The 25,687-nt window shown below is 44.2% G+C and overlaps 1 long non-coding RNA gene across 1 annotated transcript; it reads left to right on the forward strand.

Annotated features, from left to right (window-relative positions):
• The first annotated feature begins 8,432 nt into the window (after positions 1 to 8,432).
• On the forward strand, positions 8,433 to 25,534 carry LOC144226253 (uncharacterized). The gene is made up of 3 exons (XR_013333570.1): positions 8,433 to 8,578; positions 13,241 to 13,312; positions 22,514 to 25,534. It is a non-coding gene; the product is annotated as an uncharacterized LOC144226253 (long non-coding RNA).
• Positions 25,535 to 25,687: the final 153 nt, after the last annotated feature.

A 25,687-nucleotide genomic window follows, 5' to 3' on the forward strand; every position in this document is an offset into this window, starting at 1 on the left:
AAAAAAAAAAAAAAAAAAAAAAAAAAGTACAAGCATGGCCTACCTAATTAATTAACTGAATTCTAAAGAGATGAGCAAAATTACTGTTAATTAATTTTAAATTAATGTAAATGTATTATGCCTAAAGTATTTGTGTTTCCTGCATTCCGTGGGGCAGGTGATGGAGGCAGGCGGGCTGTGTCTGGGGGGCCGTGGGGGGCAGACGCGGCCTGGCCTGGGGCTTGGGTGGCATCCACGTGTAGGGCCGGCTCTATGGGCAAGTATCCTTGCCAGGAGTGATGACTCAGGGATCCCGTCAGAACTGAAGGGGGCCTGGGGCGCCTGGGTGGCTTAGTTGGTTAAGTGTCTGACTTCAGCTCAGGTCATGATCTCACGGTTCGTGGGTTCGGGCCCCGCATCGGGCTCTGTGCTGATGGCTAGCTCAGAGCTCAGAGCCTGGAGCCTGTCTTCAGATTCTGTGTCTCCCTCTCTCTCTGACCCTCCCCTGCTCATGCTGTCTCTATCTCTATCTCTCACTCTCAAAAAATAAATAAAACATTAAAAAAAAAAAAAAAGAACTGAAGGGGGCCTGGGGGGCTCAGTCGGTTAAGTGTCCGACCTCGGCCCATGTCCTGATCTCTGAGTGTGAGTTCGAGGCTGGCATCAGGTTCTCTGCTGTCAGCGCAGAGCCTGCTTTGGATCTTCTATCCCCACCCCTCCCCCATCTCTCCCCCTCTTTTGCTTTCTGTGTCAAAAATAAAAATAAATAACCATTCAAAAGAAAAGAGCTGACCTACAAATAGGTTTAAGGTCTTAGGAACGAGGATGCGGGTTGCGAGGCTGGGCAGGGACCCAGTGTGGTTGGCGCTGGACGAAACTCCGTTCCCCCAGATTGCTCACAGACTCTCTAGTCTCTGACCCCATGCACCCCTGACGGTTTTACCTGCTCTCACTGCAGAACCATCTTCTCCTTGGGGGAAGAAAGTGGTGAGACCCGGCTTCACAGACTCCCCCACCCCAGCCTGGCAACTCCAGGAGACAGTATTTGCTGCCATTGGCATACGTACATCAACCCTGGCCCAGCCCTGGGTTGGCCTCAGGATTGCTTCTGAGGTCCTAGGGCTGTGACCTCCTCTGCAGCTGGGGAGCTGGGTTCATTATAGGAAAAAAAAGTGAGGGTAGAAATGTGTCTGCAGCTAAGTGTGGAGCTCCCACTGCCTGGTGTGACTGCGTGGTGGCACGTTCCCAGGGGAGAGATTCGGCCAAACATTCGACTCGGTTTCCTCTAAAGCTAAGAGAGAACACGAGTGCTGACTGATGCTGCAAGGAGATTTGTGTCGTGTTGACTCAGACTGAACAGCCTTGGAGACCCAGAGGCAAAAGGCGGGAACGTGACCCCTCTGATGGCTTCCAAGGTGCTTCCGGGAAGCAGTCCAAGTGTCCATGCTCTTGGCTCCCTCGGCTTCCTCTGTGAGCCTCTATTGCTGTTCCAAAGAGTGGCTTGAGGCAGAAGAGAATGGGTCCAGTGTCTGACCGGGCGGTAGGTGCTCTCATATTGACTTTACTATTGTCATTAAAAGGTTTAAAAATGAATGTAATGCCCATTATGGTTCGAATTGTCCAGCCTATAGTTCATGTCCAAGTCTGAACAGAGGATGTGACCTGACTTGGAAGCAGAGTCAGTGCAAGTATAATTACTTAAGATGAGGTCATACTGGAGTAGGACGAGCCCTTAACCCAGTGTGACTGGTGTCCTGGTAAAATGAGCACACACACACACACACACACACACACACACACAACCATGTGAACACGGGAGCAGGGATTGGTTGATGTTGTCACAAGCCGACGAACCGCCGGGACCACCAGCACCTAGAAGAAACAAGGAAGGATTCTTCCCTAGAAGCTTCAGCGACAGTGAGAGCTGCCGACAGCTTGCTTTGACTCCTGGCTTCCCCGTCCAGTCCTGGAGCTCCGTCCATAGACTTGCTGGAAGAAAAGAGGAAGTCTGGGTAGAGGTGGGAAAATATTCCTTTCTTCTCTTCCAGGTTCTGTGGATGGTCTAATAATTAAATGGATATAAGAGAGATTAATAGAAGAAGAATGAAGACAAGGTTAAGACATGCTTGCCTCCTTTATCCGTGGGAGAGCCCCAGGAGAGCTGAGTAACTCTCCAAAGTGGCCCAAACCATCATCTCCTTAAGTACCATCTTTAGCTAAAGGGGGTGGGGTGCAGTTGTGGGGGAGGTGGTGGCCAGGGAAAGCTCAGGAAACAAGGGTAAGGCTGTTGTGCAGACATAAGTCCTTGCCTTCCCCATTGATAAGAGTTTCTAGAGGGGCACCTGGGTGGCTCAGTCGGATGAGCGTCCAACTTTGGCTCAGGTCATGATCCCATGGTCAGTGAGCTCGAGCCCTATGCCAGGCTCTGTGTTGACAGCTCGGAGCCTGGAGCCTGCTTTGGATTCTGTGTGTGTGTGTGTCTCTCTCTCTCTGCTCCTCCCCTGCTCATGCTCTCTCTCTCTCTCTCAATCTCTCTCAAAAATAAATAAACATTAAAAAATATTTTTAAAAGTTTCTAGAGAGGCGCCTGGGTGGCTCAGTCGGTTAAGCGTCCAACTTTCGCTTAGGTCATGATCTCACGGTTCGTGGGTTCGAGCCCCGCGTCGGGCTCTGTGCTGACAGCCAGCTCAGAGCCTGGAGCCTATTTTAGAGTCTGTGTCTCTCTCTCTCTCTGACCCTCCCCTGCTCACGCTGTCTCTCTCTCTCTCTCTCTCCTAGAAATAAATAAAACATTTTAAAAAATTTAAAAAAAAGTTTCTAGAGATTGAGGCACCCCCTCTTCCTGGAATTGCTGGGAGACACGGTGATGAGTGGAGATTCCCCTTATAAATGTTAAGTGTCTCTTATAAAAGGGTGCTTCTCAGTTTTTCAGAGCTTCCCTTGTGTCTGCATTTTCTTAAAAATAACCAGCTTAAAATAATCCCCATGCCAAAAAGACACATTTTGGGGTGGCAAATTCTGTCCCCCTTGATCGGACTCAGGCGCACGGTGAGAGGCTACTGCGGTCGTTCTGTGGGTGGGGAGGGGGTGGATAAAGGTCCGAGTGAGGCAGTGGGGCCACAGAGAGGTGGGGCGGTCAGAGGGCCCACGGCTCGGACGCGGCAGCTGATCGGGGCAGAGTAGGTGGAAAAGACGGAGTGTAGCGTGGCTGGCTCGGGTGTAGCGTGGCTGGCTCGGGTGTGTGGCCGATGCTCTCCTGCTACTGAATCAAGGGGGCACACAGGAGGAGGTGCAGAGGCCTGGTGGGAAAGCCGGCAAGCTGCATAAAATTAATGCAGTTGATGGAAACACCCAGAATGGCTCTATGCTTTGAAATCTCTGAGAAGTATTTCTGTCTGTCTTTCTGCAGGTGCACGGAACCTAGAAGCCATGGGGGCACGCTGATTCCTGCTCTGCTGACCCTCAGGGGGCCTGCGATGCCCTTCAGATCATCTGCAGACCTCACACAAGCAGGGAGCCGGGCGCAACTCAAAATAGGCTGTAAAAAGCCAGCACCCAGGGATTATATGGAGGGAGAGCAGGTATCCAATGGGTCCCTGGGACGCCCATGCAGGGCAGAGGCGGGGGGCACAGGGCACAGAGCACAAGAGAAGGGGTGATAGCGGGGGCTGATTTTCTCAGCTTCGCTCACCAGGAGCCAACCCCAAGCCCAACAACTCCATCCAGATGGACACTTAAAAGATTGGGAATTTACCTGATTCACCTGCCAAACACTGGCTTTGTGGCAATTGACGTGTTCCACATTAATTAGTCTTCCTAATAACAACGTGTCCTATAGTGCATCCAAGATATCATGTCTGGGGTAAAGAATGTTTCCTTGTTCTGGGTAAGAGGTAGTCCCAAACTCATCACTTAGTGAACGAAGCGGGGAGAGTCATGAACGTGTCAACAAGGGCCCTAGAGCAGGAACCGGCAGCAAGAAAATGCAACTGTGCAATGAATTGTGAGTACATCCGGTTCCATCTGACTCACTTAAATGGCTTCCAGCCCACATTTTCCAAGTCTGTCACTTACTCGTAAGTGAATGGGTGGTTACAGTTGAATTGAATTTTCCCAAAGGATGTTGAAGTCCTAACCTCAGTTCCTGCAAATGTGACCTTATTTTGAAATAGGATTTTGCTGGTGATCAAATTAAGATGAGGTCATTGGCGGAGGAAGATGCTAATTTAATGCAGCTGGTGAGGGGAAATTTGGACACAGAGAGCAACAGGCAGAGAGGGAGACCACGAGGGGGTGAGGGTGGGAGGAGGGCAGAGGCACCTCCATCTACAAGCCAAGGGGGAGGGAGAGACTGGGTGCAGCTCCTCTCTTCGTGGCCCTGGGAAGGAAACGACCCTGCCCACATCTTGATTTCAGACTCATAGCCTCCAGGACAGTGGGGCAGCCAATGCCCATTGTTTACGACACCCCCCTTTTTAGGTGGTGCTTTGCTGCACACCCTGGATGATACACAAAGTCATCTCAAAACGTGAATTCCTAGAATCCATCATTCCGATATCTGTGCTAGAAAACTTTAATGCATACGGACCGGGCTGTCAATTTTACATGAGTGAAAGGAAGCAGAGGGGTTGTTCCTCTGTGGACAGGAGGGTGGGAGGTGCAAGGAAAGTTGCATCTGGGTCATGGTCCGTTGTGATCCGGCCGTGCAAGCCAGCCACGCGTGTCCTGGGAGCGTCCTGCACAGTGAGCCTGGCACCAGCGATTTCTTAACTCTGAGCATGGGACTGGAGGGCTTGTCTGAAACACGGTTCCAAGGCTCCCCGACCTCCACCGTCAGACCCGGAAGGTAGGGTTGGAGATGGCGCTTGTAGGCAGAGACCCTCCAGGGAGCTGGCTATCCCGTTCTGCCGTAAATAAGGCACAATCTTGTTCCTATCAAAGAAACTGCACCTCAGAAGTAGCGAGCTCTGAGGAGGGCCACCATCTGCTGCGGGCTATTTCTGGAATCCTGTGCCTCGCTGTTAATTCGGTTAATCATTAATTTGGTGCTTTACAAAACTGGCATGTTTCCTTTTTTCTCCAATTATCAAAGTCTGCTATTCTCCATGCATTCCTAAATTCCAGAGATGATTAACGTTATTCACTGAACGTGAACTGAGGTGGCGGTGGAATCAATCAAACCTGCAGCAAGTTATGAACTTGGCTTCAGCGTCAAGTAGCAAGAGACCCACGATGACGCCTTGAGAACCATCCTGTGATGAAGGGATGAGGTTCTTGTGCCACATACTGGTTTTCTTGCTTTCTAGATGGAAGCCATGGTGAGAGAGCCGCACAGCTCTGGGCAGGGTGAGGCTGGATTTATGAAGGGATCCCCCCAAGTTAATGCACATGGTGAAACAAGTGGAGAGGCATTGTTAAAAATTTAATAATGACTACTTTGGATCAAAATGAAGAAAAAATCGGGTCCAGGTGACAAAGTCCAAAGCAGGAAATTGTGTACAAGATGCAACAGAGGGCAGCAGAAGAAGATAGGAGTTTGGAGTCACAGATTCAGGTGTGCCTCCCAATTCCAGCCAAAGTGCCAAGGAATCTGAGAATTACCTGGTCGCTTATAAAAATGAACGTAGTGAGGATTAAGCGAGGAAGTGTGGTATCATGGAGCATGATAGTAGCCTCAGAGGAGCCTGTATTGGATTTCAGTCTCTCTTATTATTAAAAAGAATGAACAATTCTCACAGGAGTAGCACCCATTTGAGGAAATAGCTAAGGGCGGTCCTTCGTTTGGATGGTGTGTTGGCTGAACTTCCTGCAATGTGACAACAATTTGCTGACACCCAGGCCTTCACTAGCCCAGCTGTGGTGTGTGGACGCCAGCGTGACATGACCTGGGAGCTGACAGAGACACAGAAGCTCTGGTCCTACTCCTAACGCACTGGACCAGAACCTGCGTTAGATTTCCATCCGGACTATACGCCCGTTAGTGATGGGATGGGCCACCCTTGCCTACTGGGGAGGGAAGAGGTTCAAGGATGTCTTGTTGGCTTATGGAAACATAGAAGTGTGGCTGAAAATGTATTAAATACATATGTATATAATAGATCATAATATAGTATAACATAGCATCACATAACACAACATAACAACACATCCTACCAATTTCTGATTTGGTGAAATGCTCAGATTTTAAAAAACAAATGCTCTCTCCCTCTCTGCTCCTTCCCTACTCATGCTCTGTCTCTCTCTCTTTCTCTTTCAAAAATAAATAAACATTTAAAAAAAATAATAAGGGGCTGCTGAGTGGCTCAGTCATGAGATCAGCTCAGGTCATGATCTCACGACTCACGAGTTCAAACCCTGCCTTGCGCTCTGTGCTGACAGCTTGGAGCCTGGAGCCTGCTTGGGATTCTGTGTCTCTCTCTTTCTCTGCCCCTCCCCCTCTCAAAAATAAATGAACCTTAAAAAAAAAAAAAAGCAAATCTTGAATGGTGGCAGTGCAGTTTTTAGATCTTCTTAAATTCCACGTATAAACAGAGTATCTGGAGAGCAAAACCAGATGGATAGACAATACTTACAAGAAAGCTAATTGCAAGGTATTCCTATAAACTCTAAAATTCAGGTGAAGGGTGTATATTACCAATAGCTACAAGACCGAGGTATTATCAGCATCTGTGGGGGATGAAGCAGAGTGAGGGAACGGGGTACCCAATGGGGCTTACACAAGGAGAGCCCACAGAAAACCCAACAGGTATTCTCTGAAGAGCATGGCGGGCCAATTGAGAAGAGTGGATGGAATTAGATGATTTCCCTCTACTGTACTAGGGATACATGCTCGAGCCTTCGGTAGGCTGGGCTAGTCTTTGTGAACGCTTGGAACTGACCAGCTGGAGCTCCCTTCCAGGATAGGGTCTCCCGCGTAGGATAGAAACCACTGGAGAAGAACCAGGCTGAGCAGGTGAAGGACACAGGCAAGAAGGAGAAAGATCCTTTGGATAAAGTCAGGGGGAGAAAACAAAGCTAGAAAACCTCAAAAAGAAACTCCTGTCGATACTTTCAATACTCTATGATGACAATTCTAAACACTGAGGGTAAGTAAGTGTATACGGAGGCAAGCAGCAACAACACATGAAAACCAAATTTCGTACAAAGTTACTGTAAAGGAAAAAAAGCAGATGCGTAATCATAGAATATTCTGAGTCTGTCACCCCCTGGGTTTGTGAGAGCCCCATGGATTCTGGGGGTGGAAGATGGGATGGGCAGATAAAACACAAAAGAGGTTAAGTAAAAACCCTTGAGTCCCGGATTGGAATTTAAAATATCAGCATGAACTCAAGAGCTGTTTTATGTGTGTGTGTGTGTGTATGCTCTCCTGTGCGCACACGTGTTCCAGACTGTGCTGTCCACTCCGCAGGTCAAAATCTCTAAGTTCTTCAGTAGAGGGGCGCCTGGGTGGCTCAGTCGGTTAAGCATCCAACTCTAGATTTTGGCTTTGGCCGTGATCTCACGGTTCGTGGTTGGAGCCCCATGTCGGGCTCTGTGCCGACAGTGCAGAGTCTGCTGGGGATTTTCTCTCTCTCCCTCTCTCTGCCCCTCCCCTGCTTGTGCGCTCTCTCTCTCAAAAATGAATAAATAAACTAGAAAAAATTAATTCTTCACTAGATATACTTTACGGAAGAGAGATAATGGCAAGGGTAACTATTCATTGAGAGATTTACCAAGTTTTAAAAAATGGCTAAAACCTAAATTGTGGTGTTTAAGGACACACATTGGACAGTAAACTAAAAAGAAACATAAGAAAGTTTTTGCTACAGAAGCTGAGATGATTGTCACGTTTGGTGGGAGGGAGGGTCTGGGCAGGGAGGGAACGCTGCCCGCGGGGGACTTAGGGGACGTCTGAGATCTAATTCCTGCCCTGGTGGTGGTTACAAGGTTCATCCCATAACTGGTCACCAAATGGCACGTCTGCTCAGCGTGGGTTTCTGCGTCTGCGTTATTCTATGCGAAAGGTAAAAAGGCGAACTCAAACAAATAAAAACAACAACAGCAAAAGTTCCCTGAATGGCTGGTCCTCCCAATAGTCTCGCGGGGGTTGATTATCTCAGCGAAGCAGATGCACAGTGTGGGGTAGTTTCAAAACCAGCATTTCCACTGTCTCCGAGCCTTTGTTAGCTGGGTGACCTTGGGCCTCTCCAAACATCAGTTTTATCAAGGGTGAAGTGTGCACATTATTAATACATAATTCACAGGGATACAGAGGCTCCAATGAGAGCGTGGACGTGCAAGTTCTTTGTAAACTGCAAACACCCTACAAACCTTTGTTCTCATTACCGCTCTGAGGTCGAGGACGATGAGTCCCTGCAGCAATTATTTTTCTGTCTCCCCTCCCCCAGCCCTCTGACGAACACTTGTTATATGGGACGGGTATATCAGCCTTCTTGGAAAAGGCCAGCTGAACAGACATTTCATAATGAGACTCTGCCTTGTTGCAAACTTTAAGGGAGTAAGAGTTCATGAAAACTTACATTTCCTGGTCTGCCGCAACTCCGATCTATAAATCACAAAATACGCGTCAACTTTCATCATTGCTCCAGGCCCTGATCAGGTACTTGGAAAATTTTTTTTCTCTGTTCTTTGAGCTTATATTTTAGAAAGGGCAGAGAGGCAAAGAACCTTAGTAAGTAAGAAAGTATATAGAATACGTGAAGGTGGTGAGGATCAAGGAAGACAAGGAATCAAGGAGATGGTTTATGGTTTCGGATAAAGGAGATGAGGGTTGCGAAGGTGGGGGCAGAGGCTGCAATTTTGTCTCGAGTGACCAGATCAGCCTGATTGAAAAGGTGGCATTTGAGTAAACACGTAAAGACGGTGAGGGACTGGGCCACGTGTCTGTTTTGGAGAGGAGCCTTCCAGGCAGAGGGAACAACCAGTGCAAAGGCCCTGTGGCAGCTTCGTGCTGGACTTGACGGGGGGACAACAGGACATTGTGGCCAGACTGAAGCGAGTGTGGGGGACACAGAAGGAGACGAGGCCAAGACGGGAGCCAGATCGCACGCGGCTGGTGAGGCTTTTGAAAAGATTTAAAGACTTAACTTTCTTCTAAATGTGCAGCCGTGCAGGTGAGGAGGGGAACATGATGGGATTTTGGTGAAGGACCCCCTGGAAGCCATGAGGGGGGCACCGTGGGGCCAGGGGAGGAGGAGGGTGCAGTTATGAAGATCGAGGCGGGGTCGGGCAAGAGGTGAGGGCAGCTTACACTGGGATGGTCGCGGCTGAACCGGACAGGCGGGGGCTCCCTCTGAAACAAGTAAAGGCATCTGGGGGAGGCTGGGTGTTGCCTCCCCAGCAAGGATGTGCGGCCTTCGCCCCCGCAGGCTCTGTGCTCCTCGCTGGTCACTCCCGAGTAGGAACCGTGCATTTCATCTCCTGTGATGGGCGCTGGGCATTCTCCATCGGTCGGGCACTTGTGCGTGACCCTGACTCCCTCTCACACCTCAGAGTCACCAAAGTTCCTCTTGTTGCAGCAGCTCTGCCCTTCCCATCAGGGTCTCACTTCTTTCTCTCTTTCTAGATTTTCCTCCTGTCGTCCGAAAGGTGCTGGGCCCCTTCAGAGGCCTTTGTCTGATGAGTTGGCCGATTCCAGACTCGAGTCACACCCACGTGTGCACCCGTGATAAATTCCTGTGTTATCTTGCCCTTCTAATTGTGGCAAGCCCCAGCAAGATCGTTTGCTAATTAGAGAAGATCTTAATTATAGCCACATACGTTATAATTATACTGTAATCCTTCCCCGGCCCTAAACTTTTGCAATGTGAAAGGCTAATGCTCGTGAATTTACTTCAGATTTTTTAATTAAGGTAAATCCTGAGCCGATATCTAAATATCTAAACTGGTCACCGCTAGACTGTGGGCTTCTACCGCAGGGCCTTCATTTGCACATCAGCCCTCACACAACTTTCTACGCATCCGCTAAGTCGCAAGAGAATCCATCGTTACTTCTCTTTCTGGGATGTAAACACTTGGCACTCACCCTTCTCCCTTTTCCTTTCATTGCCTGCCAGCTCAGTGATGTGATATTTTTAAAATGATACATTTACTCAAGTTTGGATAAAGATAAAGTCTGATCTCCAAACTCATGACTCAAATAAATGGCTGGCAAAGGTGTGTCCCAAGTTGTCAGGATTCGGGTTTAGTTAAATGAAAACTGGGTCATTAAAAATTAATTTTACTTATTTTCTTTTAAAAAAAGGCCTGAGATTGGGGTGCCTGGGTGGCTCAGTTGGATGAGTATCTGACTCCTCAAAAAAAGCTTTTATTTTTTAAATGTGTATTTATTTTTGAGAGACAGAGCATGAGGAGGGGAGGAGCAGAGAGAGAGGGAGACACAGAATTCAAGCAGGCTGCAGGCTCTGAGCTGTCAACACAGAGCCTGATGCGGGGCTTGACCCCACGAACCGTGAGACCCTGACCTGCGCTGAAGTTGGACACTTAACCGACTGAGCCACCCGGGCGCCCCGAGCGTCTGACTCTTGATATCGGCTCAGGTCATGATCTCATGATTCATGAGATGGAGCCCCGTGTTGGTGTCTGTGATGATAGTGGGGAGCCTGCTTGGGATTCTCTCTTTCCCTCTTGCTCTCTCTCATTACTCTGCCCCCTCCCTCTCAAAATAGATAAATGAACACTAAAAAAAAAAAAAAAAAAAAAGGGGGCCCNCGCTGTCTCTCTCTCTCTCTCTCCTAGAAATAAATAAAACATTAAAAAAAAATTAAAAAAAAAATACCCAAAAAGGTCTGAGATTTATATGGTACAGAATTCCAAAGATGAGAAAGGTACAGGGCAGAGAGTGTGACTCAGTCACCCAGCTTCCCACCTGCCTGCACCACAGTCCTGCATGACTCCCCGTGTGTGTAGACAAGCAGATGTGTACCGTGAAGGCCCTTGGTAGGTCTGCCCAAGTGGGAGGAGCAGTGTTGCTGGGCATCTATTTGATGTCAAATGAAGGCATAATTCAAGAAAAAAGCTCTAAAAAGACACAAGGCCAGTTCTATGAGTAGCGGGAGAAAATTGCATTGATACTCATTTTATTTAGGAAACTATTTTTAAAAACATTTCTTACTGAGGGGTACCTGGGTGGCTCAGTCGGTGAAGCATCTGACTTGGGCTCAGGTCATGATCTCACGGTTTGTGAATTCGAGCCCCGCGTTGGGCTCTGTGCTGTCAGTGTGGAGCCTGCTTCGGATCCTCTGTCTCCCTCTCTCTGCCCCTCCTCCCCACACTCTGTCTCTCAAAAATAAATAAACATCAAAAATATTTTTTCTTACTGATAAGTTGTTAAACGGTATAACAGGCTGAATGCAAACTGTAGCACCTTCGATATCTTTTCTTCCCCAAATGATTAGGGGAAAATAGCAATGCATCTGCACAAGTAAATGGGAATTAAAAACAGGCATAATTTATCTAATTTTTTACGGAATAATTTATATAATTTTGTATGTGTGGGTGCTCCACCCCTTTACTGTGTTTGAGCCCTGGAGCTGATCTTCTGAGGCTGCTTGTATTAACCCTGCTTTCTGGATGAGGAAGCCGACTGAGAAGCATGTGATGTCGTTTTGGAACCTGGGGTCTTTTATCTCCCCCACAGTATGCAGTCTGTTTATTTATTTCTGAGAGAGAGAGAGAGAGAGAGAGAGAGAGAGCGCATGAGCAGGGGAGGGGTCAGAGAGAGAGGGAGACACAGAATCTGAAACAGGCTCCAGGCTCTGAGCTGTCAGCACAGAGCCCGACGCAGGGCTCGAACCCACAAACTGTGAGATCATGACCTGAGCCGAAGTCAGACGCTCAACCAACTGAGCCACCCAGGCGCCCCATTATGCTGTCTGTTTAGCAATGGTGGGGATTCCCTTGGCACAGAGAATTTTAGGACTGTACCCAGTGTTTGGGAGGTCACAGTGCACAGAGTTTGCTCTCCTTAGAGCAGGAAGGCTCATTTCAACTTAGACCGATGGCTGAGGAACGAATATTGATTTCAGGCACAGGCATTTTGCAAAGTGAGGAGAGGTGGTTTTGTTCTGGGTGGTCATGTCTATTCCACGGTTTCTCACTGTCCCTTCTTCTCACTTGTTTCTATATTAGCACATGTCACAATCTGTCCTGGATGTTTGGAAAGTCTAACTGAGTTCCCAGCTCTCCAGTGAGTGTATTCATCGGCTCTGAGGAGTGTGCTCATGGTGGTAATAAGATGGAAGCAGAAGAGAATGTCCAGATGCCGTAATTCTAGAAAGGCAGAGAGGATATTTCCGGTCGATTGGCACTAGCTTTGCCGAGCCTAAGCTGCAGATAAGACAGATTAGCATCCTGCACACTTCAGTATGTTCCCCGTGTGCAATGCTTCTATGCCAGGTCAGCTATTAGAACCAGGGCATCAGCAGCGGTGCGCTAACGGCACCACACCCTCCAGAGCGCACCTCCTGCCCCCAACAGTGTCCTTCGTGGGTCGGGATCCAGTCCAGGATCATCTGCTGCATTCGGTGACCACGCCTCCTTGGTTTCCTTCATTCTGTTCCTCCTCTTTCCCTGACTTTGACCTTCTTGAAGGGTCCAAACCTCTCACTTGTGCGTGTCTCCCAGTTTACGTTTGTCTCGCATTTCCTTGTGCTTGATTCGGGCTCGGGCTGTGCTGTTCAGGCAGGAACCTCCCTGAAGTGACGCTGTGTCTTCTCAACGCATCCCGTCAAGAGGCACAGTGGACAGCGGGTACCATACCTGATGTTGGCTCTCCCCCGACATGGTTTAAATATCTGTCAGGTTTCTCTGCAGAATGGTTAATTAACATGTAAAATGAATTTCTCGATTAATAAATAATTAATAAATATCCTGTGGGAAGATACTTTGAGACTATGTAAATATTTTATTCCTCATCAGACTTTACTCCTCCAGATTTAGCATCTGTTGAGAATTTTCACCGGAATCGATGATGATGATGATGATGATGATGATGATGATGATGATGATGATTTGGTTACCAAACAGCAATTTTCTAATTCCACGGATTTGGGGATTTGTTTGTTGGCATTCTGTTGTAAGAGACAGCCTCTCTTTTCCTTTTACTCATTAATTAATTACTAATTAATATATATAATAGATTTGTATTTTGGTGAAAAAGTAATAATCTATTACTATCATTTTTAAAAATTTTGATGCTCAAATTGTCTCAGATTTGGCCAATGGAAGCCCCNTGACTTATCTTGTGTTTCTTCTGCCACAGTCCTGGAGTCAAGTTTTAGTGCGTGCTCAGTTAATTACGGGAAGAGGCATGTTGAAGTCTCCCTCTGTGCTGGTGAGTATTTTTGTTTCGTCTGTAGTTCTTCCATTTTTGTTCTATGTGTAAGCTCTGTTAGTAGGTAAACTTAAAACTTAAGTTTTAGTTACTAGTAACTACTTAAATTTCCTAGTTAGTTGCTATGTATGTATGTATGTATGTAGGCTCCACACCCAGTGTACAGCTCAACATGGGGCTTGAACTCACAACCCTGAGATCAAGACCTGAGCCGAGATCAAGAGTCAGATAACTCACTGAGCCACTCAGGCTCTCCTTTATGTTATTTTTTGTTTAGTATTTTCCTAATATGTACTGTTCAATCCTTTACTTTCAATCTCTTTGTAGCAAGATGATTTAGCGTGTGTCTTATAAAATTTCTTTAATGTTTATTGACTTTTGAGAAAGATAGACAAAGTTCGAGCAGGGGAGGGTCAGAGAGAGAGGGAGACACAGAATCAGAAGCAGACTCCAGGCTCTGAGCTCTCAGCACAGAGCCCGACGTGGTGCTTGAACTCCTGAACCGTGAGATCATGACCTGAGCAGAAGTCGGAGTCTCAAAGGACTGAGCCAACCAGGCGCCTAAAGTGTGTGTCTTGTAAAAAGAGGTGGCTGAATTCGTAGATCCAGTCTGACCTAAATATACAATTTGATATATTTTTTAAACCTGACATATCCAGTCCCTTTTAAAAATTTTAGTAATTGATATATTTGGATGTATTTCTAACATCTTCATTTGTGCTTTGTATTTATTCTCATTGAATTTATCATTGAGTAGCTGCTCTATTTCATCCCTCTCCTTGTGCTAGTTTGTCGTGTGTCTTCCTTCTGTTTACTCTATACATTAGTTTTTATATGAATATCTACTCTCTTAACAATCTTGGCCACTATAAGGCCACCAGAACACTTTAGCTCCAATTACTCCCCTCCTCAGTGACATATTATGTACGTTAGCTCTATCTTTTTAAAAATGCTTAATTCCCTAAGAAATTCTTCTTCTTCTTTATGTAGTCAATTTTATTTAGATTCATCCCTATCTGTCTGTGTCTTTGCCCATCACTCTTTCTCATTTCACACCATCAGTGTGCAATTACTTTCTTTCTGCCTGAAGTACATCCGTTCTATTTTTTTCTAGTGAAGTTATGTTGGTGGTAAACTTTCTCAGTTTTTCATGATCTGAAAATGACCTTATTTTGTCCTTATTGTTGAAAGCCATTTTTCCCTTCCCACAGGATATAAAATTTTATTTGACTGTTATTTTCTCACAGTTTATTGAAGATATCATTCTACTCTCTTCCAGCTTTTTTTTTTTTATTACTGTTGAGAAATCAGCTGTCTCCCCATTTTGTCATCCCTTTGAAGGTAATCGGTTTTTATTTTCTTTGTCTGTGGTGTACTGAACATTGCACTATTTGTTAGGTGTGGCTGTCTCTTTATCCATCCTAGCTTGGAATTTATTCAGCTATTATCTTTTCAAATATTGTAACTATCTCTTCCCCACCCCCCATGGAACTGTGGTTACCTGCATGCTCAATCTTTATTACTGCATCCTCCAAGTTTCCTGACTTTTCTGATTCTTAGTATCTCTACACTGAAGATTTCTTCCTGCCCATCTTTTAGATCACTAATTCTCTCTTCACCTGTGTCTAATTGAGTTTCTCACTTAAATTATTGTACTTTTATTTATGTAGCCTCAAGTTTGTTTTCTAAATCTCCTTGTTCATATTTATAGTCTCTTATACCTAATTCAGATCTTTATATTTCTTTTATTATCTTAATTTATTAAACTACCAATTCCATCCACTCTGTCAGATAATGCAAGGGCTGAAGTATTTGCAGGTCTGACTCGAAGGATTCTGCTTTCTCAGGGTCATGTTGCCTTGCTTCCTTCTGTGTTTTGTGACTTTTGGAAGTGAGCTGCATTTGTGTTTAGGAGTTCTTCAAGATGTGGCTGATGATGGGTGCACCAGAACGAACTTACATTTGCTTCTGCAGATGTTTAAGGGGATCATCGACCTCAAGTCACCCTAACCTTGATTCCTAGGTTCAGACCTTACACACCATCTGGGGATGTGACTTCAGACTTTAAGCCATGTGAGGACTGATTTATTGCCACAGATTTTCAGGGTACAGTTTTATTCCTTTTCACCCAGCACCAGTTTTGGAGACAATTTCCTGTCAGCGCTCTTTGGTGGAGGTAGCTTTACTGCTCATTTCCCCATGTACTACTGGGCTCTACTTTATGCACTGAGTGGAGATTCCTGTTTTATCCTTCACCTTGAGGGTTCCTGAGCTTTTTCTCTTGCTCACCACATCTTCTGAACCCATGGAAACCAAGGCTCCAGTTTACCTTGATTTAACCAATGCCCTCAAAGTGAATGTCAGCATTCACTTTCTGTTGTATTAGTTTTTTAGGGCTGCTGTAAGAAACTACCACAAAGAGAGTGGTTTAAAACGGTGAGAATTTATTCTCTCATGCTTCTGAAGGCTAGAGCTCTGAAATTGAGGTGTAGGCAGGGCCATGCTCCCTCTGAGAAGCCTAGGAGAGAATCCTTCCTTGCCTCCCCCAGTTTCTGGAAGTTGCTGACAATCCCTGGTATTCCCTGGCTCTGGTACCAGAACTCCAGTCTCTACTTGCCTCTTCACATGGCCATCTTCTTTCTGTGTCTCTCTGTGCCCAAGTGTCCCTTTTCTTATAAGGAGGCCCATCACTGGGTTAGGGTCCACTCTAATCCAGTATGACTTCATCTTCATTTAATTACGTCTGCAAAAACATGTGCATAAGTTTGTATCCACAGGTTCTGGGTATGCATGAAATTCAGGAGGATGCTGTTCAACCCAGTACATATGTCTGATATTTTTGCCAACCTATCAGTGCCTTTTAAAAGATTTTTAAATTATTTTATTTAGGTCTTTTTGCTCCTTCCTTATGATTGGATTGATGATTGAGCCAATTCACCAGTTTCCTGCTAATGTGGGTCAAGTCAGGTGATAAACTCCTATAGTAGTTTAAGATTCCTTCTAAAAAAAAAAAAGCATTTTTTGGGAAATTGCTTTGGCCACCATGACAGGGACAGCGTCCTAATTAGTGAGTCCATTAGAAGGTGCTGTCCTGGCCCTTCTATAGATACCACATTTTCTGCCACCACGCACACTCTGTGAGTATCGCTTTACGTAAGTGTTGTTGGTGACACTCATGTATAAGCTCTCTTGGGACATTCAGTGTGAAAAACAGAAATAGCAAGAGGGAATGAAGAAAGAGTGAAGAAAGGATGAGAGAGAAAGTATGAAGCAGAATGGCAAAGGAACAAGATAATTATAGCTGCACAGCTAACAATTACTAAGGATTTCACATATGCCAGGTTCTGTTCTAGTAAACGGAGACAGAACAAAAAACAAGTGTCTGTTCATTTATTCATCCCTGGAATAAACTTAAAATATGGTGTAATTAATTCAGGGTTTTTTAAAATTTTTACGTTTATTTTTGAGAGAGAGACAGAGACAGAGCGTGAGTGGGGAAAGAGCAGAAGAGGGAGGAAAACACAGAATCTGAAACAGGCTTCAGGCTTGGAGCGGTCAGCCCAGAGCCCAACGCGGGGATCGAACTCACGAACCGTGAGATCATGACCTGAGCTGAAGTCAGTCGTTTAACCCGCTGAGCCACCCAAGTGCCCCTAATTCAGATTTTCTTATGCAGTCCTTTACATGGTGAAGAATCCCATTTAGTGCTATTTCTGCAGAAGCAAAGGTATTAGCTTTCTGGGGCAAATAGAAGTATTAGCTTTCTGGGGCAAATAGAACAAAACATGGCAGAACAGTTCCGGTTAGGCCTAGGTCTACTGTGACTGAGAGCTTTGGGTGACAATAGGCCTTTCCTGTACTTGAGTCCAACATGAGACATTTGCTCAAAATGAGCTGTTGTAATCTCTGGAAAGCCTAGAACCAAATAGCAAATGGTGTAGTTCTGTTGTGTAGGAAGGGTCATTTGTGTTATCTTCTACATGAAAACCATATAATATTCCTCTTCAAAAATGAGGCCTTGTTAGGAAAACTATTTAAAAAAATGGAAAAGAGAATGAGAGCTATACAACACTGGGAAACATTTTCTGAACACAAAAGACAGTAAAAAAGCATTTCATAGCCTATTTTAAGCATGACTTTGTTACTATACAGAAACGTCTCTAGTCTTAGTAAGTGACTAATGTAATCTAGTTATGACTAATGGACAAACTGTCAGATGCAAGATAATTTCAATGACCTAACGTGCTACATTATATCCAGTGTGAAACAAATATCTAATTTAGCATATAAAGAGGTATAAAACTTTCAGTTATCAAAAGTCACCTCTTGATTGTTCCACAAGGAAGAGCTCCTATTTTTTTTTTTTTTTTTTTATATTACTCCTCTGTCAGTCAGACCTGTCCTCTCTGGAGCTTTGTGCTCTCCTGGTTAAGGAATTGTAATAATATTAGATGGATCTGAGGTTGTTGTTGATCCTGGCATCATTGATCTTTATGTGAGTGTCTTTTATCAGAGGAATATGGAGATCACAGACAATGATCAGGGAAACTGGATCATTCCAAGCTTTGTGGACTTTACAAACACAGAAAATTGATTGAATGATTAGTAGTGGTGCAATGAATCAAACTACAGTGAAACCCACCAAAACCGTTTCATCACTAAGGATTTGTTTGGATATTTTTGGGTTTACATCAAGATGGTGATGGCTGTAGTGGTGGTGATGATGGTGGTGGTGATGGTTATGGCGATGGTGGTGGTGGTGATAGTGGTAATGATGGTGGTGATGGTGACGCTAATGATGGTGATGATGGTGGTGGAGATGGGCAGTGGTTTAATATGAATGACACGAGAAGGCAGTAGTCCCTTGTGGGGTACAAGAAAAGAGCAAAGACTTCCATCCTGAGAAGTCCTCTTCTACATTTCTGGAAAAGATGAAGGAAATTGCAGGAGGATTGTTATTGTCCTTTTATTTCAGTTTTAGCTTACTTTAATAGCTCTTTGCTGAAACCAGGCATAACCTCTGCTCATGGCTTTGACAAGAAGATTGGTGATAAAAGAGTTATATTGATCTTGGATCTTGAAAGAGCATTTTGATGTGTCCATCTTCCCTTCAGATGAGAGAATATTTTATATCAAATCTTCATCTGGAGAAATCCACTCGGGTGAAGAAGATTTCAACAATTGTAACCATCTCATTGCCAACCTCAAGTGTTAGAAAGACAGACCTCCACATTCTCACTGAAGACACTTGATCTCCTTCTGAAGAGTCAGATTCTACATATACCCACCTTCAACTTGAAAAATTGAGTGCTTTTTTTGTCCACTGACCTCTGTTGACTAGGTCCATCAAAATGTCAAGTTCCGTAAGCCTCAGATCTGTGACATTGTTCTGGAGGCACTCTGTTTCTATATCCAAGAATAAGGAATCTATGCAGGACTTCTCAAAGGCAAGATGAAGCCATCACCTAGGTAAAGTTGTCTAGATCACCATTTTTTTTCTGGAACAGATCTGAAGATATTTAGCATGTCGTTTTGCCTGGCTTCTGAACCTTCGGAATGGAAGTCTGATGAAATCATAACTGTCTTGATCTTATGTGCCATCAAGCAGTGCTGATTTTCACTGCTGGTCAGACAACAAGCTGTGTGCACTCACTCAAGTTTATGAAAGAAAGTGAGCAATGATCACTGACAACCTGCTTAATAGTTCATGGTATTTTTATAATTGATGGACACGATGAATTATAAAATGAAGCCAACGTCAAGCCAATTGTTTGCAGAGACAAGCACAGACAAAGAAAACAAGCTCATGAGCACTAAAGATGAAAGATATCTGAGAAAGTAAAATATTGAGTTCATGGTACATGAGGCTAAGTGGCACAGACTGAAGATGAGAAACACAGAGACAAGTATCTTCCAACAATTCATTCAAATCCTGTGCTTCCAATGAGAAGCTATGGTGGAAGATGAAAGTCTTTAATACAAGTGCAATGAAATCATTATCTGGCAGGGCAAGAGCCAGTCTACCGAGAACAGGAGTTTCCAAAAGGAAAATTCTGGAGAGCATCTTGTCAACCCAAAATCATAAGTCTGTCCAGATGGGATCCCAAGGGGGACATCCTGGGATTTCTTTGGGGCCAAGCTTCTGTGATGGTCCTGGATCCATTATCAAGACCAGTAAATGCATAGTCTATTCAGCTAGTCAAATATGAAGAGTGTAATTTATTGCCAATTATACAGCGGCAGTGTTTTAGTTGTTGTATAGATTCCAAGGCTTCTGATGCTTGGATGTCCATTCAAGAAAGAAATGAAGGACCAGGAGCCCAGCAAACTAGAGTCAGGATTTAAATTTTCCATACAGCCCCATTATGGTATTGAGCTTTTAAATAATGTTCCACTTAACGGAGGACCATGGGGGACAAGAAAGGGGAAAATAGTTGGGGAGAGGGAGGGAGGCAAACTATGAGAGACTCTTGAGTGCTGAGAACAGACTGAGGGCTGATGGGGGTGGGGGATAGGGGAAGGGGGGGATGGGCACGGAGAGGGGCACTTGCTGGGATGAGCACTGGATGTTATATGGAAACCAACTTGACAACAAACTATTTTTTAAAGCCTAAAAAAATTCTAATGTGCACTATAAAAATAAATAAATAAGGAAATAAACAAATAAATAAATAAAAGAAATGAAAACTTTTCCACTATCAGGTTTGTAAAAAAGTGGAAAATGCAATTCATGTTCTCAAGAATAAATATCTATTTAAAATCAATACCTTAGAAAAAGAAGAAAATCACTCCTCCATCTCCTGAATACATATTAAAAAAATTTAGAGTCTATCAAATTTAAGATGCTCCAAGTTATTAACCTAAGGTGGACTTGCAGCTTTAGGAGTTAAGGCAAAAGTGTGGTTACATAATTCTCATCACTAGATACCATTTTATCAGAAGACTGACTTTTTTGGTGGATTTTAAATTCAGAGAAAAATTTATCTTGTGGATCCTCCTGAAAGGAACATTAAGCAAGTTAATGACTAATGTCTTTGCAAAGTTTCACATAAATTTTTGAAATGTTTTTCATGGAGATGGTTCTTAAAGGAACCCCTGAGAAAATCTGAGGAAATTTAGACCCAAAGAAGATCAGGTTCCTTTAATTCAAGTCAACAAATATTCCTTGAGAAGCTGCTAGGTGCTGGGCACTGTGCCAGGTACCAAAATACAGCACTGAGTAATATCTATGCTTGATTTATATAAAAATTTCAAATTTGTATTATGATGTTTCAGAATTTATATAAAAGGAGTAAAACAAATCAGTGGCAACAAAACCTATTCACCGAGAGGAAATAAGTTAGACCAGAGTAAAAAATTCTATAGAATGTTAATTTCCATATTCTTCTTAACTTAAACTTTTGTTGAATTTACCTTTCTTCTTTATTTTTATAAAATTAAAGTGTTTTTTTTATTTTGAGGAAATTCATGATGATTTCCATTGTGACTCTGTATTATTTTAAACACATTTTTGTCAAAATAATAAATGTAGGGGTGCCTAGGTGGCTCAGTTGGTTAAGCATCTGACTCTTGATTTTGGTTCAGGTCATGATCTTATGGTTTATGAGATCAGGCCCTGTGCTGACAGTGTGGGGCCTGCTTGGGATTCTTTCCCTTCCTCTCTCTCCCTGCCCTTCACCTGCTCATGTGCGTATGTGCGTACATGCATGCAGTCTCTTCTCTCTCTCTTTAAGTAAATAAATTAACTTAAAAAATAATTTGTATACATTAATGTGTACATAGTTTAAAAGCACTAAGAGGCTTATGATAAAAACAAAGTCCACTGTCCGTCTCTTCCTTTTCCCCAAGTACACTTCTGAGAGGTGATCAATTTCAGCAATTTTAAGTGTCTTATTTTTTTTCTGATCTTCCATATTTCTAAATAATAGGGATATTCTGCTCTTGATTTTGATTAGTATGTAATGACTTTCCTCTCTGAAAAGGGAGGACCCCCATAGCTTTCTTACACCAGCCTCCTCTACGCTTCCCTCACCACAGCCTTTCAACATGTGATGTTATAATTTCTCAGACTGGCATTCTGCATTTATATTATCTTGACTATACTTTGGTATTTATTTACACGATTCACAGCTGAAACATATATATATCCTACGACATCATTTCTTTCCTTATACAACTTTTTTTCCCCCTGGAGTTAATAACTGCCTTGATTTTTCTAGTGTCTTTGTGCCTGTCAGTATTTTGTCTTCCAACTCTGTCAGGACTCTGTGTGGAGAAACATACCGATAACCTCTCAGGTTCACATTTTTCTTGGTGAGTTCTCTCCACTCATGCTTTCCATCTGCATTTTCCACTGCACCATTGGCATCCCAGGCCTCTTTTTACCATCATCTTGGGAATACTTTCTCCTGTCTCCTATGACGGACTCCTACTTTCTAGAACCCTTCTCTTCTTTTGCGGTTTACTTCTTTGTTTTGTGAAACACGTCCGACTTTGGCTCAGGTCATGATCTTGCAGTTTGTGGGTTCGAGCCCCGCGTCGGGCTCTGTGCTGACAGCTCAGAACCTGGAGCTTGTTTCAGATTCTGTGTCTCCCTCTCTCTCTGACCCTCCCCTGCTCATGCTGTCTTTCATTCTCTCTCTCTCAGAAATAAATTAAAAAACAATAAAAATAATGAAAAAAAAAAGAGTCTTCAGGAGGGAAATGTTTGGAGAACTTGCATGTCTGAAAATGTCTTTATCCCCCAAACACGTCTGGCTTGGTATAAGTACCCCTTAGAGGTTTGAAGGCATCGCTCCTCTTTCTTTTCAATTCTAGAGCTGCTCTTTTGAGACTGAACACTGTTCCAGTTCCTGACTCCTTGTTCATGGCCTGCAGTTCTTCTCTGGACATTTTAGGATCTTCTCTGCATTCCAAGACTCTAAATTTCCTAGTGGTGGGCTGTGGCATGGATCTATTTTCATTCATTTGTGTTGAGAACTTGCAAAGAAAAGCCTCCAATCTGGAAACTCAGATCTGTTAGTCCTTGGAAAACGTGTATCAGTGTTTTAAAAATAATAATTTCCTCTCTTTCATTTTCTGTCTTTTTTACCCCATGCAACACTGATTGTACTTCCTAGGCTGTTGTACCTCTTAGACTGAATCTCTAATTTTCTTGTTTATTTTCTGTTTCCTCTGTCTTTGTTGCTATCTACTCTCCAGGAGATTGTTTGAACTTTATTGCAACTGATGAATTGACCATCTGGTGAAAAAGGAAAAGAAGCTATGGCGGCTTTCATCATCGAGAAGAATGGGGCTGCCTTCTCCTGGTGTGGAGGCAGCTGTAAGAGGAGGAGACAGAAGGGCGAGTCCTCACTTCAGTTTAGGACATGTCATGTTGGAAGTGCCAGCAGACATGTTGGTAGACATGTGGAGGGGATGGTTGGGTAGCCGAGTCTAAGGTGCCAGGGAAACTTAAGATAACTGTAAAGATGGATGCATTTAGAAAAATGGGATTGTAGAACACATTGTTTTATAACCTCCTTTTTTTCTTTTAGCTTAACAATGTATTGTGAACATTCTCTTCCCAATATCAATTCTTTGGATTCAGTTGGGAATTTTTCATTGCCACCTGGGAAATCTTGTATGCTGGTGTGCTGATGGTTACCCTTTTCCCCACCTTTAACCGAGGACTGTTTAATGCCATCTCTCTGGGCTTGGGAGCTTGGGTGATACTAAGATAGGACTAAAAAAAGAAAGAGCACAGTGTGCTGCGGTCTAGACAGGCTTTACTTACCAGACCAAGGAGCACATGACAGGAATTTGGTAAGTGCTCCAGCAGATGGTGATCACCTCAGAGTGTCCGTGGGGGCTCCAATGCACCTGCTATTGATAGAACAGATTAGCTGGCCTCTGGGGAGCATTGTAAGGCACCTAACTGCCAAGGAAAGCCCTTGTGTGTTTTGTGTTTGTGTGTGTGTCACACTTGTGTCAGAAGGTGTCTCCACTCCCAGGCCCACCCCCACATCTCAGATTGTATCACTTTTGATTTTGGCCAAGAGAACTCCTTGCTAGAGCCCAGTGGAAGTTTGAGGACAGCCTGACCCTTCAACTTTCACCCACGCTTAAGGATGCTTTCCTGGGTTCCTGGTGGTGTGGCCCAACCTGTCTTTTCCCCTTTTTTTTTATCTCTCCTTTCAACTCCCACCACTCTTGTTTAGGCTCCAGAGAACCATCATGGGCTAAGGAGAGAGGATTCTAGTCCACAGAAGAGAGTAAAAGGGAAAAATATAGATTCATGGTTCTGTGGGAACACATTGCACTTGGGTTTCTGTCTCTGGAACAAGGCAGGGGTCTGCTTGCCAAGCAAATGAAGAGCCTGATAGACTGGAGAGTAGAGTAACTGGGCCTTCCAAATTGAGCTGTGATCAGGGCAGAGCTAGGCTGGAGTGAGGGAGAGAGGGCAGGGCGGCTGCGCCAAATCTTCCAACTCGGTCCCCATGTGTGGTGACCTCTTTGAGATGGCTCAGCTGAGACTGAGCAGATTGGAAAAAATGGAAAGTTGTTTTCAGAAAATGAGCCAGTGAAGAACAGATGCCCGTGTTTTGCTGTTGCCATCACTATGTCTTCTCTGCATAACATATTCCCGAAAGATGTTTAAAATGCTTTAGGAATCATGTTTCATCAACATCTCTTGACGGTAGGTGGGTGGTAAGGAGGCGGTGAGGCAGTGTGTTCTTTATCATCTAAAGTGAAGATGCTTTATTTCAAGTAGAGAGTAAAATCGGGACCACAGCGGGAGGGGGTTTTGTAGACCAGAAGCTGTTCAAGTGGGCTCGCCATGAAGGAAACCACCAAATGAGGTGGTTCATTCATTCATGATTCATTCATTCATTTGGCAAGCATCCACTGGGGTGTCCCCCACGCTGGCTCCTATGTCAGGGGCTGTGAGAACAACAGTGAAGAAGGTGTCATCTGAGATTAAAAGAAGACATTCTGAAGGAAAATAAACAGGTTATATTCGTAATGTTGATACAGAAAAGAATTCAAGGCAAAAATATGAACATAAATAAATGGCAACCATGAAGCATGAAAGGTACACATGCGAAAACTGGTATTTGATTACTAAACGGGAAAGCAGATTTTTTTTCCAAAATTAAATTTAGCTTTTGGAATAGATAATAAGCTTAGGTGGTTTAAATATCCAAACAATACAAAATATTATGATCTGAAAAGTCTTGTCCCCCAGCCCCTGGACACACCACCCATTTCTCCCTCATTTGTGGGTAATTTGATTACTTTCTTCCTTACCTTTCCAGTGTTTCCTTATGAAAAGTTAAGCGTATGTGCATATATATTATTATTTTATCTCTTTCTTACATAAATGATGGCAGGCTTCACGCAACAGGCATATTAGTTTTCTATGCTGTGTCACAAATTACTGCAAACTTAGTGACTTAACATAATGAGTAGTTATTATCTCAGCGTCTGTGGGCCAGGAACAAGGGTGTTGCCTAGCCAGGTTCTCCACACAGGGTCTCACAAGGTGGCCATCGACATGTTGGCCAGGGACGCCTGGGTGTCTCAGTAAGTTGCACGTCTGACCTCAGTTCAGGTCATAATCTCACAGTTCGTGAGTTCAGGCCCTGTGCCAGGCTCTGTGCTGACAGCTTAGAACCTGAAGCCTGCTTCAGATTCTGTATCTCCCTGTGTCTCTGCCCCTCCACTGCTCACACTCTGTCTCTCTCAAAAATAAAATAAACATTAAAATCCTTTTTAAAAAGACATGCTGGCCGGACTGTATCCTCTTCACAGGCTCAACTATAGAAAGATCTGCTTCCAACCTCCCTCAAGCTATAGGCTGACTTCATCTTCTCACAGCTATGAAGTCATGGCAGTTTGCTTCTTCAAAGCAAAGGAAGGATCTCTATTCTCAAAAAGGGCCTCTTATAAGGGCTTTCACTTGATTAGATTAGGATCTCCCTGGATGAGCTCCCCTTCAATTAACTCAGAATCAACCGATTTGAGATCTTTCAGTTGCAAAACTCCCTCACTTCTTGCCATCTTCTATTGGCTAAGAAGAAAGTCAAAGTGTGTGCACCTGAGGGAACTAGATTACATAAGAGTGTAGCTCATGGGAAATCACTTGAGGGCTTATCTGCTATACTAGAAATTGGCAAGCTACGGTCCCTGGGGCAAATCCAGGCACTACCTGTACTTTTGTGAATAAAGTTTTATTGGAACACAGTCACCCACATTAGTTTACATGCTATCCGTGATTGCTTTCTTGCTAACATGGCAGAGTTGGGTGGCTGTGATCGAGAGTCCCTGTCTGCAAGTCTAAAATAATTCCTGGCTGGCCCATTACAGAAAAACATCGGCACTCTTCTGCACCGT

Source organism: Crocuta crocuta, unplaced genomic scaffold, assembly GCF_008692635.1.
Source record: "Crocuta crocuta isolate KB4526 unplaced genomic scaffold, BGI_CrCroc_1.0 scaffold290, whole genome shotgun sequence".
NCBI lineage: Eukaryota > Metazoa > Chordata > Mammalia > Carnivora > Hyaenidae > Crocuta > Crocuta crocuta.